At 36.3% G+C, this 17237-nt stretch overlaps 1 long non-coding RNA gene across 1 annotated transcript in view; it reads left to right on the top strand.

Annotated features, from left to right (window-relative positions):
* The window catches only part of LOC129515264 (uncharacterized), a 383108-nt gene that overhangs the window by 328421 nt on the left and 37450 nt on the right, over positions 1-17237 (top strand). The window contains exon 3 of the long non-coding RNA XR_008665544.1: positions 1081-1198. This is a non-coding gene — a long non-coding RNA (uncharacterized LOC129515264). The remainder of the gene's footprint in view (positions 1-1080; positions 1199-17237) is intronic.

The raw sequence follows: 17237 nt of genomic DNA, 5'->3' as shown, positions 1-17237 counted from the left end.
ATATAGGTTGAGGGAGGAATGTCAGTAAGATACAAGTAGGCATGTGGAGAAGCAGAACATGCTTCTGCAACTTATTTGTGCCTTCAGGACCTCCTCCAGCCAAAAACTGATTATAACACTCAACCCAATAATAGATGGTGGATAGGCATATTCAATTAATTTGATTAGATCATCCAGATTATACTCAATTCATGAAAGGGAACTCAGCTTTCCTGGTTTCCTGATATCTCATGATCAAGTTTATGCCTACAGAGCAAAAACTACTTCTCAGGGAAAGCAATAACTTGCTCCAGAAGACATAGCTTTGCTGTAAAACTCTGTGAATTACAGTGGCTCTCTATAGAATTTGTGTAGAATTTATAACCACCATGCACTCTTTAAACCAAACATCAGCAGGGACATAGGAGCCAATGACAGTTTTGTGAATACTTCAGCCTGAACTGAGATGTAACACTCCCCTTCCTATGAGCTCCACTCAAACAGAGAACTTATGAGTACACATGATCAGCAGGCTGAAGCAGAAACCCAAATAAGATATATATTTTCTCTAAAGTCTAGAGATCTATCAATGCTAATGTTTTTATAGAGATGTAAGAGACAATAACTTACTATTCTTCTTAGAGAAAATATCCTAGCATTATTCAGATCGCCACAACTGATAAATTAATTGAAAGACACTTTTATTTTCTGATAATACATATTCTATATACATATGTATATTAGCAAGCAATTTAGGACATTTGTACTTCTTAAACTTTAGGACATACCAACATGAAATCATCAGTGCAATAGATCAAAAAACATTTCATAGACACTTCATTCTGAATATGATTTAATGCTGCAGAATTGATGTATTTGAGAGTTATGACTCTGAAGGTATACTGGTCTTCTTGTCAGGTAAAAGCAAACATTCATTTATAAGAACAGGAAAGTAATTCTCCAAGTCACTGTGCTTCATAGGAGATTAAAAAAAATCCCTGTATTAAATTACACCAGTAAGAAGACTATATATGGAATAACATATGTAATTGGAGACACTAACTCATTAAACTTCTAATAAATTCCTCTCCCTTTCCCTAGGAACTATCTATCTTCCATGAATCCAATCAAGAAAGTTAAATGAAAGTGAGGCTGGCCACTCCTGCATCTCTAATTTGTTGGATACTGGCACCAGTCAGTGCCATCTTCCAGAAACATGGTAATTTGTTACTTGATTTGCTATTTAGGTAGGGAGAAGGTCATAAGTGTTAATTGGTTCTCTCTTCAGTTATAATATTGACTTCACAAGATGGGAAACCATTGTGAAGATCTCAAAGAAGCAAAACAAATTTTGTTTCTACTACAAAATCAGGAAATTGAGGAATAACAAGTTGGTAAATTTATATCCCTCTTGAGTTTAACATGAAGTAGATGTTCATTAAGATGCTATTATCATGAGACATTTGTAAATCTCAGTGACCAGTGAGCTAAGTGATACTGTAGAGATCTACAAATTTGTTATAAACAATGCTCAATAGTCTACAAATCATTAGATATTTATTTCTGCCAGTTTATCTTTTTTCTTAATAAAGATTTTATTTATTCATGAGAGACACACACACAGAGAGGGAGAGGGAGAAAGAGAGGCATAGGCAGAGGGAGAAGTAGGCTCCATCCAGGGAGCCCGATATTGGACTCGATCCCAGGATCCCAGGATCATGCCCTGGGCTGAAGGCAGGCACTCAACTGCTGAGCCACCCAGGCATCCCTCTGCCAGTTTGTCTTGAATGAGTTGAGATTTCTTTAAAGAAAGCTTGGACAAGACAGATTCACAGGAGCTGCTTATAAAATAATTGCAAATTTCTTCTTAAAGAATGTCCAGGTTCTATTTCATTAAAGGCCCCTAGGGCAATATGTAAACTGACCTGGGTATTGGATTTGGATGAGGAATTCTCATTGTTATATTTGCTCAACTCATGACCCTATTTAGTATACCGGGATATCTTCCCTCTTATAAAAATCCAATGGACACTTACTAAGCTGCCTCTTGACTTCTGCCCCAGTAATCCTAAGGTCAATTATGCACAACCAGGAGAAGGAAATAACTGCTTCTCCTTACCTTTTTTACTCCAGTTTCTATCTATAATTTTATATTTTGAACCTCTTTTCACTCCTCCAGTATGTTTATATTCAGCTAGGATCATATTTCTACTTACTGCCATGTCAATGGCATTTATCTTTTATCTTGTCTGAGGCAAAAGGTCAGTTTCTCATTAAGAAGTTCCAGGTAACAAGGAATTCCCCATGGGAATTTCTACCCATGGGGTAGAAATAGTGAACATTATTCTGGTCATAGGTCTTAGGGTGTGTTCCCTTTTAACTGTTTCAAGTCTGGAATCAGTAGTTTCACACTGTCTTGGTAAAAGTCTCTCAAAATCCCTGTCCTCCATTAAACTCACAGCTAGTGGGAAGCTACCTTAGAGGGAAGCTGTATAGAAGTGGAATCACTGTTTTGTTCTCTGCTGATGTAGCAGAGGTTCCCTAATGGCAGAATTTATAATTGAGGAGGTAGGAGCTATTGGCTTAATTGCTCTGTACCCCCTACCTAGATCCATCTGCAATAATCCTTTTCATTTTCTCATACCTTTGATATTTATTTTTTTCTCTAGCTCTTTCCTGTATTACCATTAAAGAAGCCCACTCATGTTTCCTGGTTTTGCCAAAGTTTGTCTGGTGATTTTGTCTGTGACAGAATAATAAATCCTCTTCAAACCCATAAATGAGGGCCATAAAAGGATGTGATGGTAAAAAGCTGAATGTTAAAGAACTCTAGATGGAGAATTAATGGTTTAAATTCAAGTTTCAGCTCTGCTTCCTCTTATCGTTATCTTACATAATTTAATCCCTCAGAAGCTCCATTTTCTCATCAATCAATGTGAAATAATAATTTGTTTCTACTACAAAACCAGGAACTCAGGGAGTAAAGTTGGTAAATTTACATTACTCCTGAGCTTAACCTGAAGTATATTTTTATCAAAATGCTATTATCATAAAACATTTGTAAGTCTTAACTCTGACCAGCAAGCTCCACTGGTATTGTAGAGATCTAGGAATTTGTTAGAAGCAGTGCTTAGCAGTCTACAAATCATTTGATATTTAATTCTGCCAACTTATCTTAAATGGGCTTTTATAGGAAGCAAATGAGAGACTTTGTGAATGTACTTTGTAAATTATAAATCACTAAATATAGCACAAATTGATTTTTTTGTGAGTTTATTGGAAAAATTTATTTTTGTAAAGTAACAGTTTTATAATGACTTACCATTGCTATTAACATACAAACAAGCTTACCTGGAAGAAACAAATTATCAAAATATCTTGAATGAAAACTGTTCCAATTTAATATATTCTATTGAATTCATCCTTATTTTATAATGCTTGACTTTTGAGTCCTTAATGATCTTTCATCTTCAAATTAAATATGAGAAAAAATTTTATTAAGTGAGAGAAAATCAGAAATGAAAAAACATTACACCTATTTCACTTGTATTTTTTATATGCATTAAATAATCAACATTTTGCAAGAATCAGTCATTCCAAAGCAAGTGCATGTCTTTATTTTGCAGATACTTTCTTAAAGTCAGCTAATTACTGTTAACCATTCATATCAAAATGATTTTAAAATAATAATCTATGCGAGGGGAGGCACCTGAGTGGCTCAGTCAGTTAAGCATCTGCCTTTGTTCTCAGGCCATGATCCCAGGATCCTAGAATAAACCCCTAAGTCGGCCTCCCTGCTTAGCAGGGAAGTCTGCTTCTCCCTCTCCCTTTGCTCCTCTCCCCACTCCTCCTCTCTTGCTCACTCTCTTTCAAATAAATACATTAAATACATTAAATACATACATACATACATACATACATAAAATCTTTAATTATCTATATGATAAAGTGTATAGTTTAATTCTGTTTCCCTGTTAAATATTTTTGGAAAAACATAACCTCAAAAAGAAGTGATAAGCATCAATTTTGTTTAAAAGCAGCACTTTAAAGAAATGCATTTTTTTGTTGAGTTAAATTGGTATAAGTTTCAGATGTATAATTTGATATTTATATAACTCAAAAATGATCACCATAAGTCTAGTTACCATCCATCACCATACAATTTTTTTAAAATCCAGACATATATATTTAAATATTTTAGATTTAAGTGAAGAATCGTGTATAGTGAACATTGTGTTACCTCTCCAATAACACCACCAAGCTCTCTTAGTTGGCTTAGAATAAAGGCACTGACTGAGAACTGGTAGTGACCTGGGCCCAGAGTGAAAATTGGCCCCTCATGATTCTAGGCCAATGTCCCTCCTAAACACTTAGTTCAGAAACCACACCTAAGCCGATTGTTGCATTGTATGCCCCCAACAGAAGTTGACATGTGACCCAACTTATATCAGTAAGATTCCCCAAACAGGGTAATTTTTGCCATATTGAATAATTAGACATTATAGCACTAGTGCATGTTCTTTATCAGAATTGCAATTTTGTTATCAGTGACTTTTATTATTGTTTAAAGCTGTTTAATGTGGATTTTTTTTCTAAATTCAACCGAAGGTTTTTGGGGAACAGTTGGTTGGATGTCTGCCTTTGGCTCAGGTCATGATCTCAGGGTCCTGGGATCCAGCCCCACATCGACTCCCTGGTGAGCAGGCAGTCTGCTTCTCCCTCTCCCTTTACCCCTCCCTCTATTAAAAAAAAAAAAGAAAAGTTTTTCAAAATAACATATTTTATAAGAAGTGAATTAAACACGTAAGAGATAAGAAATGACTTTAAGAATGGAAACAAAGATAGATTCAAGAATAAGTGAACACAGAACAATGATTTCAACTAAGACCGGTTTTAACATGTGAAAATAGTGAATGAATGCTGAATATTTTTAGTTATTAATTTAATGTTTATTATTGACTTTAAGTTCTGCTCAAAAGAATATGTCTACCTTGAAGGAGATAATAGTCTACTAGGGTAATTTCATATTACAAAGTGTGGTAAATGTTACTATACAAAAGGAGATCAAGGCATTATGGAAGACTAGAGAAGGATTTCCTGCCTGAAAGAGGGAAAAGCAGTCAGAAAATATTTTAAGGAGTAATTTGAGTTTAATCAAGAACTATGAAAAGGTGAGGTTGATTATCAGAGGGTCTAGGTGAAGAAAAACTTAAAAAGACCTTATGTCAAATGTAGCAACCAAAGCCGAGATACATAGTGATTTCTGATGTTGGCAAATTGATTTGGCTGAATAAGATGCTCTGGTGAAATTAAGGGAACTGAACTTGGCAGGGTAGTGGGGGGAGCCACCTCATTAACAAGTTATCATTTTAACCTGAACATGATAGTATTCTATTGGATTTTTTAAAGAAGTGCAGACCTTGTCAGATTTGGTTTTAGAAATTTAGAAAGCATAATTATGACCATTTGGTAGTAGAGATAAGATATGAGTGGTTAATTAAAAAGTGATCACCATTTTCCATGCCATAAATAATAAATAGGTGAATGGAGCTAATAAGTCAGAGCTCTGAAAAAATATTCAGAATTCACCCAAACTTTTCCTGTGTATGAAAACATTAAAAAGAAAAACAACAACAAAAAAGGGGTTGGAGAATAAGAAAGTGCTCTGTAAGCAGGCAGAAAAGTGGCAGGTTTGTTTTCCTTTTTTTTTTTTTTAAGATTTATTTATTTATTCTTGAGAGACATGCAGAGAGAGGCAGAGACATAGGCAGAGGGAAAGGCAGGCTCCCTGGAGGGAGCCTGATGAGCCTGGTGAGCCTCCATCCCAGGACCCTGGGATCAGGACCTGAGCCAAAGGCAGACCCTTCAACCACTAAGCCATCCAGGTGCCCCTGGCAGGTTTGTTTCAATATCACACTTAGTAACCCTTTAGTTACTAAAATGCTAACTTTTCTCTCTTTACTTATCTCCCCATTATACCATTAGCTTTTGAACTAATCTTAAGTATTCAGTTTCATTTTCTTTTTTTGTGGTATTTTTTTCCCTTGCTGCAGTCATGATTTGTGTATGATTTTTAAAAGTAACAATTAGCTAGTATTCCCAGTATTGTACTGTAAGTTTTTAGGTTTTAATAGTCTGAACTGACATATTGCTACAACCCACTCCCCTGTTCTCCAAATGGAGATTCTACAACTCCACTGAAATTACTTTTGTCAAAGTTATTATTTCTGCTTTGATCAAATCCAAGGTTGTTGGTTTTTTTTAAATGTTTTTGTTGTATTTGAGTAGTTAGTAGCATTTGACAGAATTGACCATTCCCTCACTTTTAGAAATCTACTCAGGGCCTTTCTGGTAGTTTCCTCTTCCGCCATCCCTCATGCCTCACTGACCACCATTCTTAGACATCTCTTTTTTCTAAATAATGCAGATTCTCAGATCATAGGTACTGTCTTCTGTATATTTTTTCCCCTCTGTCATCACTTGAGAGTTATCCCATTCACTTAAATACCATCCACTTTCACATGTATAGCTTCAGCCAAGATATTCTCACTGAGCTTTTGATATTTCCACTTGGATAGCTCATAGACTTCTAAACTTATCCAAGCCAAAATTGCAATCTTTAATTTTTTGTCCTTTAGAGACTAATTTTTTTTGCCAAGTCTCAAGAACTGGAATAACCATCTCCCCAGTTATTGAAGTCAGAAACTTTAGAGATCTCTTACATATTGTCTTTATCTGATCCCCAATACTCAAGCAATGATTCTTGGCCAAAAGCTATATTTCACAGCCAACTATTTTTACCTACCACCTTTCTTCTCACCTAGACAGCCCCGCTAACCTAATAGCTCTTTTTACTAACGTATTTTCTCTCTTCCAAACTATTTTGCACATGGGGCCTACAATGAAAAAATGGAAAATCAAATGATTTATTCTCTATTCATTTCTTGCCTTCAGTGATTTCTAAAACATTTCTTGCCTTCAGTGATTTCTAAAATATTTGTAATAAAATAGAAATTCTTTCAGTGACTAAGAAGGTGGAGTATGATGTGCTTTTCACCATGTTCAGCTTCACTATTCTTCTTTTCTGTTTATATTCAAAGCATATCATCGTCTGTCATTCCTATTACACCCAGTCTTCTTCATTACTCCTTGTATTTTTCAGTTTGTCTTGATGCTCCTACAATATTCTTTATATGATTTTTCTCATTCTTAGTGTTTAAACTAGTGCATCACCAAAAAGTACTGTTTTTCCTCTCTCCTATAGCACTTTATTATTTTCATGAGCAGCATTAAAAACTACTTTCATTCATTGCATTATGTGTCTGTTTATTTGGTTAATGTCTGTTTACCACACTGACATGTATCAAAGAGGGATAGAGAGAGACATTTATTTAAGGTGATGAGACAGACTTTGTTCTGAGTACTGCAGTAAGAAGAGGAGGCATCAGTAAAAAACTAAGACTGAGCTCATTTCCACTGAAACAAAAGACAGGAGGCTTTTTAAATGCTGGATGTGCTAAAGGAAAAGTCCTAATTTAGGAGGGGGGAGTGAGTGGGATAGGAGGGAGGGATTGGTCAATGTGATTAGGCCATCTGTGTTTGCTAATCATGATTTATTGAACTTAGCCTCCTACTCTCCCACAGAGACAGGGACAGGGGTTCTGTTCTTGATGATTTCATTTCAAAGGGAGGACTCCTAGGTCTTTAAAAAAGAAGGTATTTTGGGGGTTGTAGAAGATTTACATCTTGATAGAACAGAAAAAGAATTTATAACTGCAAATTTTCAAAAGTAAATGCTCCATGGAAAGGGAAGTCAGAGGTCAATAGTCAGGTTTTTGGTTGAAACAAATATTAAATTCTTATGGAAGTATTGTACTTTCTCAGGTATGTATTTTAAGGAAGCTGGGTTCATCCTCAGCAGAAGGCCTTGTGCTGATAGTATTCATGCTAAAGTTTGACCAAATCTCTTTGTGTGTGTGTGTGTTTGTGTGTGCAAGCTCACACATGAGAATGTGAATGGGGTGTTGGATGGAGTCATTTGGTCCAAGAGTTTGCAGTTCTCACTTCATTTTTGTTCAGGGGAGAAAGTGGATCTCTTATTTTCAGTACAATTACTAATTATCTTCTCAAGGATTTTGAAAAGAGTCCAGCCTTTGCTTCCAACCATGGTGCAATTCAGGAGAGGTCACATTGCCAGATGAAGCAATCAGTGACACAACTGTTTCGTAGAGACAATGATACATTCTTTTTTTTTTTTTAACATTTTTTTTAATTTTTATTTATTTATGATAGTCACAGAGAGAGAGAGAGAGAGAGAGAGAGAGAGAGAGAGAGAGAGAGAGGCAGAGACACAGGCAGAGGGAGAAGCAGGCTCCATGCACCGGGAGCCTGATGTGGGATTAGATCCCGGGTCTCCAGGATCACGCCCTGGGCCAAAGGCAGTCGCCAAACCGCTGCGCCACCCAGGGATCCCCCAATGATACATTCAAGAGACAAAAGCATGATTATTGGGAATAATGTAAAGAATCCAGATCCCTGAAGGAGTCTCCTAAGCCATCCAGTAAGTGAAGGAAACCACTTAAAAAGAGTCAAGCTGGTTCTTTCCTGGAGGGGTGTAAATTCTGTTGACTATTTCTGACACATTCATCTCTGCTATAACTATTTCTTAACAAACGTTTTTGTAACCATTGTTTACAAATGCACAGCTTTGGGAGCCCACCAGTGCATAAACATCTTCAGATGCCAGTACATAGACTAAGACAGGCTTGTTTTATAAAGTCATTTTGTGAAGCTCAAATATTTTATAGTTTAATGAAAATAGGTTTCCTAAGTTAGAGATAGATTGTTCCAATTCTAGGCTAACTTTTCTAACACCATTTGTAGTCTTGTAGTATATCTTCCAGTATAGAAGAAGGCTGAAATGATGATGAGTAAGCTACTGAAAACAGAGTGCCTTGAAAGTTTAGCTTGGGATCCCTGGGTGGCGCAGAGGTTTGGCGCCTGCCTTTGGCCCAGGGCGCGATCCTGGAGACCCGGGATCGAATCCCACGTCGGGCTCCCGGTGCATGGAGCCTGCTTCTCCCTCTGCCTGTGTCTCAGCCTCTCTCTCTCTCTCTCTGTGACTATCATAAAAAAAAAAAAAAAAAAAGAAAGTTTAGCTTGAGTCCATGACTTTCTCAAAGACCTGTTTAAGGCTGCTGTAGTAATGGTTTGTTCAGGAGTTTAAGGAACAGAGTTTCCAAGATATTTTGTGTTTCTAATTTTCACTTTGAGAAGTTTGTTTTAGACAGGCACCTGAGGGACAGTATAAGCCATGAAACAGGGGTCAGTCAAGTGGGTTGAAAGTACTTAGTATGCTTTATGACTGCGTATAAAATAATATCCCTTAAGAGCATAATAGCCTCGGTTGCTACCTCTAGTGGTTGTAACAGACTCTCAAAGGGCTAATTGGTAGTAGACTACAAAGAAAAGGTCATGCTGTTATCTCCTGATTGGGTATTTTGGTCCCATTTAACCAAATTTTTCATTTGTTTGTTTGTTTGTTTTTTGGTGTATCCTATATCAGATAAATAATATTGACTCACAAGGACATTAAAGGAAAATGGTGTCTATAAAGGGAGGCTGGCCCTTACAACAAATTCCAGTTTCAGGAAAATAGATTTCACTTTGCCATAGGGACACAGACAATTTACTGAGTCCCACAGGGCAACTATATTCATTAAACTGATTGCTAGTAAAACACCACATTTTTTTATTTAAAGAGGCCATGCATGGTTTGAGCCTTGAGAGTCATTAAGTTTACTATCATTTGAAAGGGGAGACCTATCTGGTTGGTGTTTATGTTACTTGCCAGAGCCACATCTAAAATCATAAGTGGGGCAATTATTAAGGGGATACCAATTTTAGAGCTGGAGGGGGGGACTGTGAAAGCAATGAATAAAACAGCATGAGGACCTTCTTCATTTGGATTCAAGGTTAGTTTTCCAGAGGTGATATTTCCAGAATACCAGATCTCTTTGTAATCATGTAAGGACTGACCAGAGTGTCTGAGGAGAAAGGTGTCCTTGACTTCTTGTTGATTATAGAACTGTGTACATTAAGTTAATCTCTGCCCATCTCTCTCCAAGTTAGTTAGATTGGCATCCTCTGTTAGTGAGGACGACTAGAGCATTCTCATGGATCTTCCTACAATGGTTCCAAAAGAAGGCCATCACTGAGGAGGTAGGAGTGAGGATTTTAATTTAATAATATTTTTTAAAAAGACTTTATTAATTTATTTCAGAGAGAGAGAAGAATGAGAGAGAGAACATGAGCAGGGGTGGAGGGGCAGAAGGAGAGGGAGAAGCAGACTCCCCACTGAGCAGGGAGTCCAACAGAGGACTCGATCCCAGGGCCCTGGGATCATGATCTGAGCCAAAGGCAGACATTTAACTGACTGGAGCCAGGTGCCTCTTGCTGTGTAATTTTGCCAGTAAAATGTGACCCTCTGTCAGTAGACATAGTAGACATTTGGCAACTGATGTTGCTGAGGTGTTCCAGCAGGGAAAACTTTCTAGCCATTTAGAAGACATGCAGGTTAGAGTGGGTACATATTAGAGGTATGTACCTAATCAGAGATTTTTTTGGCCACAAATAAATAATTTTGTCTATTTATTGACTTAAGTCCTTAGTTGTATGAATACTAGGGTGAATGGTAAGAGGAGCTTGGGAAGGTAAGATAAAGGTACACAAGCATAAATGGGAGGAGTTGGGGATCTATACAAGGAGTCCTTCATGGAGTATAATGAATTTTGATATCCCAATTCATGAGAAGATCCTTTCTTGATAGAGTTATTTAATTTTTTTTAAGATTTTGTTTATTTTTTTCATGAGAGACATGGAGAGGCAGAGACACTGGCAGAGGGAGAAGCAGACTCCCCACAGGAAGCCTGATGCGGGACTTGATCCCAGAACTCCAGGATCACACCCTGAGCTGAAGGCAGATGCTCAACCACTGAGCACCCCGGCATCCCTCTTGTAGAATTATCGTGGTAGTTTAACTAAAAAGGAAGTCGTGCTGATCTTTAACAGATTCTGTAGAAATCGTAAAAGGCTGAGGAAGAGGCAGATCAGGAGGTGAATTATCAAAATCCCTCACTGGTAGTTTTGTGACTCCAGGGAAAGGAGGCAGGAAATACGGTGGTGGGAAAGGAGAATGTAATGCTCCAGTGTTGATGAGAAATGTGGTGAAGTGCCCTTCAACTTCTAGAGACATTTCCCCTGTGAGTTTAGTGGCAGTTGAAAGAATTGGGCATTTCTATCCTTGGGGCGGGGGGGGGGACCAGTACTTTTCATATAAGGTGGTGGGAACTTCAAATTTTCCCTCTACTCTGAGGACCAGGCAGTCCTGGGTTCAGTGTCGCTCTTCCTTACAGTTTTAGCAAGTGTTGGAGTCAATGGGAACCCACAATTCTGGAGCATGCTGTGGGATACATTTTTCAAGTTCTCTAAACTTTGGTCTTACTTGAGAGCAGGTGTGGACTGCATCCTGGGTTTCATCTGCAGATGATGGAGACCCTGGTGAACTTGATGCTTACAGAGGGTTGAAGAACTGGAGGTACTGCTGGTGGAGAACACTCTGAGAGAAAAGAAGCAGGGGAAAGCTAGGAGAAGAATGTGAAGTTACTGCAGGGGCGCTAGGGCACTTGTTGAGTCAGATTTTTTTAATGATGTCATTTAAGAGCCTTGAAAATTTGAAGGGGGGTTTGAGTTCTCTAGTTTCTCCCTCTTTTTCTCTCTTTCTCTCTCTCTCTCTCTTTAGCTTCTTCATTCTTGTCAAAGTAAGCAGACCACTGAGTATCTAAGAGTTTTGTTCCCTTTTGCTCTAGGGGTTCTGTCCTCTCAAGTAGACTAATTTAGAGAAACCTCAGTAGCCTGAGAGAAGCTATTTCAGCTCAAGAGGGTTTTTACTAAAGTTTTGCCAGCAAGAAAGAAAGTGGGTAGAATTAGGGCTATCATGGTAAAGCACATAGTATGAATGAAGTTAAGAAGGGAAAGTTCTAGTGGCCTAAGAAGTTTCTATGTTCTTATTGAATAATTTGCAAACAGAGAAGCCTGGGACTCTAACTCAGTCTCTGTACCTTACAAACAGGTAAGCCTGGCCCTCTCAACCAGATTCTAGAGTGTATTCAGCAACTTAAGAATCAAATCAATCTGTCCTCATGTTAATTCATCAGGTATATGTCTGGGACACTAGGTCAGGAGCCAGACTCACCACTAGATACACAAATAAGCAAGCAAACAAAGGTCTTGGAGAATGCTGAGAGGCTCAGTTGTGTCCCATAGTCCGATGATGGTTCCTATCCAGATCTGAGTGACAACTCCAAGAAACTGTCCAAGAGAAACAGTGCTGGGCATTTATCAAAGGCACCTAGACAGGTTTTATTTGGACTACTCTAATGGGAAGAGAAGCTCCTAAAAGGCGGGAAGCTTTAAAAATGCTAGAATGGGCTAAAGGAAGAGTACTAAAGCACATTTTTGATGATTACATTTCAAAGGAATAGTTCATAGGTCCTTGAGAAAGACATTTCTGGGTTGCAAAACATTTAATTCTCAAAGGGGTAGAAAAAGGATTTGCTATTGCAAGTTTTCTAAAGTCAGTGTTCTAAGAAAAGAGAGGTCAGGGGCCTACACATTTTGTCTAGAACAAACAGTAAATACTTTTGGCAACATTGAACTTTCTCATTAAGGATACTGTTGGTCAAGGGATGCAACCTTGAATAGAAAAAAACTCTGCTAGATTTTGGTTTCTTAGTGTGTGGGGGGTGGGGTGGATTTTGTTGGATACACTCATTTGTGCCAAGTCTGCAGTTCTCAGATATAAGCTTCATAATAAAGTGGGCATTGTCTTTTTTATTTTCCCTTTATAGTCATTAGAACTAATTCTCTCTCTCTCTCTCTCTCTCTCTCTTTTATTTACTTATTTATTTATTTGAGTGAATGAAGGATTAAACACATAAAGTCAAAAGGCCCCAAATACTTAAAGTGTGCTGGAAAAATTGCCAAAAGTAGGTACAATGTAATTGTTTAATTTGAAATACATTGACTTTTATTATAAAATAATAGTACTGGACGACCCGGGTGGCTCAGCGGTTTAGCGCCACCTTCAGTCCAGGGCATGATCCTGGAGACCCGGGATCAAGTCCCATGTCAGGCTCCCTGCGAGGAGCCTGCTTCTCATTCTGCCTGTGTCTCTGCCTCTCTCTCTGTGTCTCTCATGAATAAATAAATAAAATCTTAAAAAAAAAATAAAACCAAATAATAGTGCTGCAACTAACTACATAATAGTCACTATTTTAAATTTTCTTTATAATTATATCAATCATTATTTTATTTATAAATTTATTATTCTTTACTGCACTTGATCTCTTCCTGATATAAAATGAATTTTAACAAATAGAGTAGCTGAGTTTAAGAATAAAGTAGTAGCTGTCTGCAATCACCTAGAACTGTGTTAGTTATCTGAGGAGCAAATGTATATAGCCTTGCAGTTTTACTTTTTGACATTATTTTCAGAATAAAAAAAATCTGAAAGTACATTACTAGATTTATGTTGTTTTGTTTTTCTCTGTACAGTTTAATTTAATAGTGCTTATTTAAAAACAATAGTATAGCTAAGTAAATATATATATATATATATATATATATATATATATATATATATATATCATAGTATTGTATAGCCTATATGTATAGGATAATATTCTACGTCTGTAGGAATTGCAAGAAATATTTAAAAGCCAACAAGGGACAGTTTTACTCTTTCTTAAATATAGTGGTATTTAAATGACTTCATAAGCAGCAGTTCTATTCTTTATTCTATTTGACAGATATCTACTGAATAGCTCTTAGGAGATAATAGATTCTGTGCCAGTCTTTTTCTTTGGGAAGAAGGTCTGGATTCAAAGTCAGTGTATTTAGTGTCCTTTTACCTTGGACCTTAAAATCCTACAGATTTATTTGTATTGTAGTAGGAGCCCTCAAAGAACATACAAGGGCCCTTTTCTTGTAAAATCCCTGATGAATTACAAATACTGACAATTCATCAGCACAGGCTGTTGAAGTCTACTAGCTTAATATCAGCTTTCTTATTCTCTATCAATCTTCATTTCTACTTCAGGTTTCTTAATACATCATAGATTTCTTCAAAGGTAGGCAATTGTAGAAGATACCTTGAGAGGTCTTTAGTCCTTCCATCTACAGAGACTTAACAAATCTGTCAAACCATTTAAATTTATCAGGTGTTCTATGCACACAAGAGAAAGAAATTCTAACAGCTCAGTTCAATATTTAAATACTTATTGAGGTTTAAAATTTTCAGATTGCAATTGAATTTTTTAAAAAATTATTCTAGCGTGTGAGAAAGGGAAGACATGATTATTCAATTTAATCACATATGAAAATACCTGATAAGCATTAACTGATAATGTCAACTTGATGACAATAAGCATTTTTTCTAATATATTAATATATTTGACTTGATTCACTTAAACAAGGGGAAAAAAAACATGTAGCATGTATTTTCAATTTCTCTGTGGGCCCCAGATATTTAGCTTTTATGAACTTATTTGATTCTAAGAAAATACTAGTTTATGTAATCTCTTAAATTCCAGGCTAAATGTTTTCAGTCTATTTTTCCAACTCTTTTTTTCTGTTGCCTTCTTTGATGCAGAAGACCAATGAAAGCATTTTCTAATTAAGAACTGAATCTACTTAGAGTAGAACAAAAGATCAACCCTTGAAATGTGACTTTTCATTTTACAAAGACTAATTAATGTATGTGAATTATAGACAAAGGGAAAGACAGAGGTTAGAAAAAGGAAGAGGAAAAAAATTCAGAATTAGATGATGAAACTTCTCCTGTCCTTTAGAAGTATCTTATTAAAAAGTATGAAATAATAATGTGATTTTAGCCCCCCCAAAAAAAAAACCCAAAACAACAATAAAAAGCAACTAACAAGTGTTATTTATGCATAATTTCTCAAATCCAAAATTCTTGTCCTTACTAATTCTAAAGCTGTTTCTTATAAATAAAGACATTAAAAAGTGAAATGTTTAATTATTTACCACTGGAACAGGAACCTTAGGCCAAAACCCCTTAGACCAGTTGTCCATGAATGCTCAGCTGATGGCAAATAGCAGAATTATGGGAAGTTCTCTTGCATTTTTTAGGATGTTGTGTAGTAAACAATTTAACTTTGACCAAAAAGAGGTGTAGTCTTTGCCCTGTAATTCTGGAAGATAATTTCTAAATCCTTGGAATGTCACCCTTGATGGGAGTGTTTTTGTTTGCGGGGGCGGGTGGGGGGCTCCAACCACCTAGATAGTAACAATGTGATTTTGGGATGGTAATTTGGATATGTGGTATCAGTTAGATCTCCTGAGGAAGTGGAAACAGATATTTGCCAGTTGAATGGCAAAATAGTTGTTTATGTGATGGAGTCTTGGTAAAGATTTTGGATACCAAGGCTCAGGAGACCTTCCCTGTTTGGCAAGACTCCAGCATATTGTTCCACACTGATCTCCTGAAAGTAAGACTGTCCATTATCTCATGGGAGAGGACAATAGAAGCTCTGAATTTAGTACTTTTCCTAGACTCTGCATTATGCACTTCTTCCCTTGACCAATCTTAATATAACAGCTCTCAGTGAGTTGAGTCCTCTCTAGTGGAATATTTAAGCATATTTTAAAAATCCCTAAACTTGAACTTAGTATCAGAAGTGAGAGTAGTTTTGTGCATTCCTCACAAATGGCTATGTACAAAGAAGAAAATAAGAAAAAATTACTATAAAAATATTCTAGGGCAGCCCAGGGGGCTCAGCAGTTTAGCACCTGCCTTTGGCCCAAGGTGTGATCCTGGAGACCCTGGATCGAGTCCCACGCAGGCATCCTGCATGGAGCCTGCTTCTCCCTCTGCCTGTGTCTCTGCCTCTCTCTCTCTCTCTCTCTCTCTCTCTGTGTGTGTGTGTCTCATGAATAACTAAATAAAATCTTTTTTAAAAATTAAAAAAAATTCTAAATCTGACAAAGATAATACATAGAATATAAAAAAAAATCTGATATGCCATCAAAGAATATTGAAACCTCTATTTCATTCCAACCTCATATTTTATTTATTCTATCTTGATTTTTATGTTTATAATTCCAGTTCATGGGAATTGTTTAAATAATTAAGCAATATATGATCTCTTTCTTGAGTTTAAGTTTTATATAAAAGATATCCTATATTATTTTGAAATCTGTTTTTTTGTCATCAAAATTCTGCTTTTGAGAATTCTGTAGTTTACTAAGCAGTGTTTTTATTTCCCCAAACCCAGGTTGTCATTTTCCTCTTCCTTTGTTCTTAACCAGGTCATAGCCAAAAAATAAATACCAAATGTCTCATATTAATTATTTGAATTTAACAATATGAAGAACATTCTGAATTCACCAAAAGTTGCTGCATTTTCTTATAAGTACAATCTTAACATTTAAATAAAGGCAGATATTAAGAGGGATATTAGAAATACAGAAAGTATCTTAATGGTAAAAACATAAAAATCATCTTTACTCTTCCTAAAGAAAACTCTATACAAATCCTTATTGCCACAAAGCAAATCTTTGCATCAGTTGTGATAAAATTCAGTAGATTTGGTTTCCACTATTATAAAAACTGATTTTATTGTAGAATATTAGTTTGCACTAGACTAAATGCTATATTTAAAGCAATATCTTCAAGGGCTAAAAGTATGCAATAAAGGAAACTTCTTAGTTTCAAAATTATACCAATAAATTCTGTTAAGTAACAGAAATAAAATCCAATGGTGCTAAGAAACTCTGGACCATGTCTTATAAAATTCAAGAACATTTACTGCTATGATTGTTTCTTTTGTTCTGGTTAGCTTTAATTATGATGGAAGTTGGAAGTAAAGAAAAAAAAAAGAAGCCATAAAGTTTGACTGTTGTCAATTTGTAAAGTAATAGACTAATTCCTTCTAATAGTTTAAGATTTTCTTCTCTGATGATCTGCCACAGGCCATCCTGAAGCAACTAATCCTCATGTTTTCAAGTAACAAATCAATGATTTAATCTTGACTTTTAAGACTATTGCTTCATTATTTTGCCCTGTCCCAACCCTATATTAAATCCCTAATGAAGTGAATCCAAAGCTTCCATTCACTTTACCAGTGGCCAATTTTAACATGGTTTTTAAAAAACAGGGTGATTTTATCTTCAATATA

This window comes from Nyctereutes procyonoides, unplaced genomic scaffold (genome assembly GCF_905146905.1).
Source record: "Nyctereutes procyonoides isolate TBG_1078 unplaced genomic scaffold, NYPRO_anot_genome, whole genome shotgun sequence".
Classification (NCBI taxonomy): Eukaryota; Metazoa; Chordata; class Mammalia; order Carnivora; family Canidae; genus Nyctereutes; species Nyctereutes procyonoides.
This window is presented reverse-complemented; position numbering and strand designations above follow the sequence as displayed.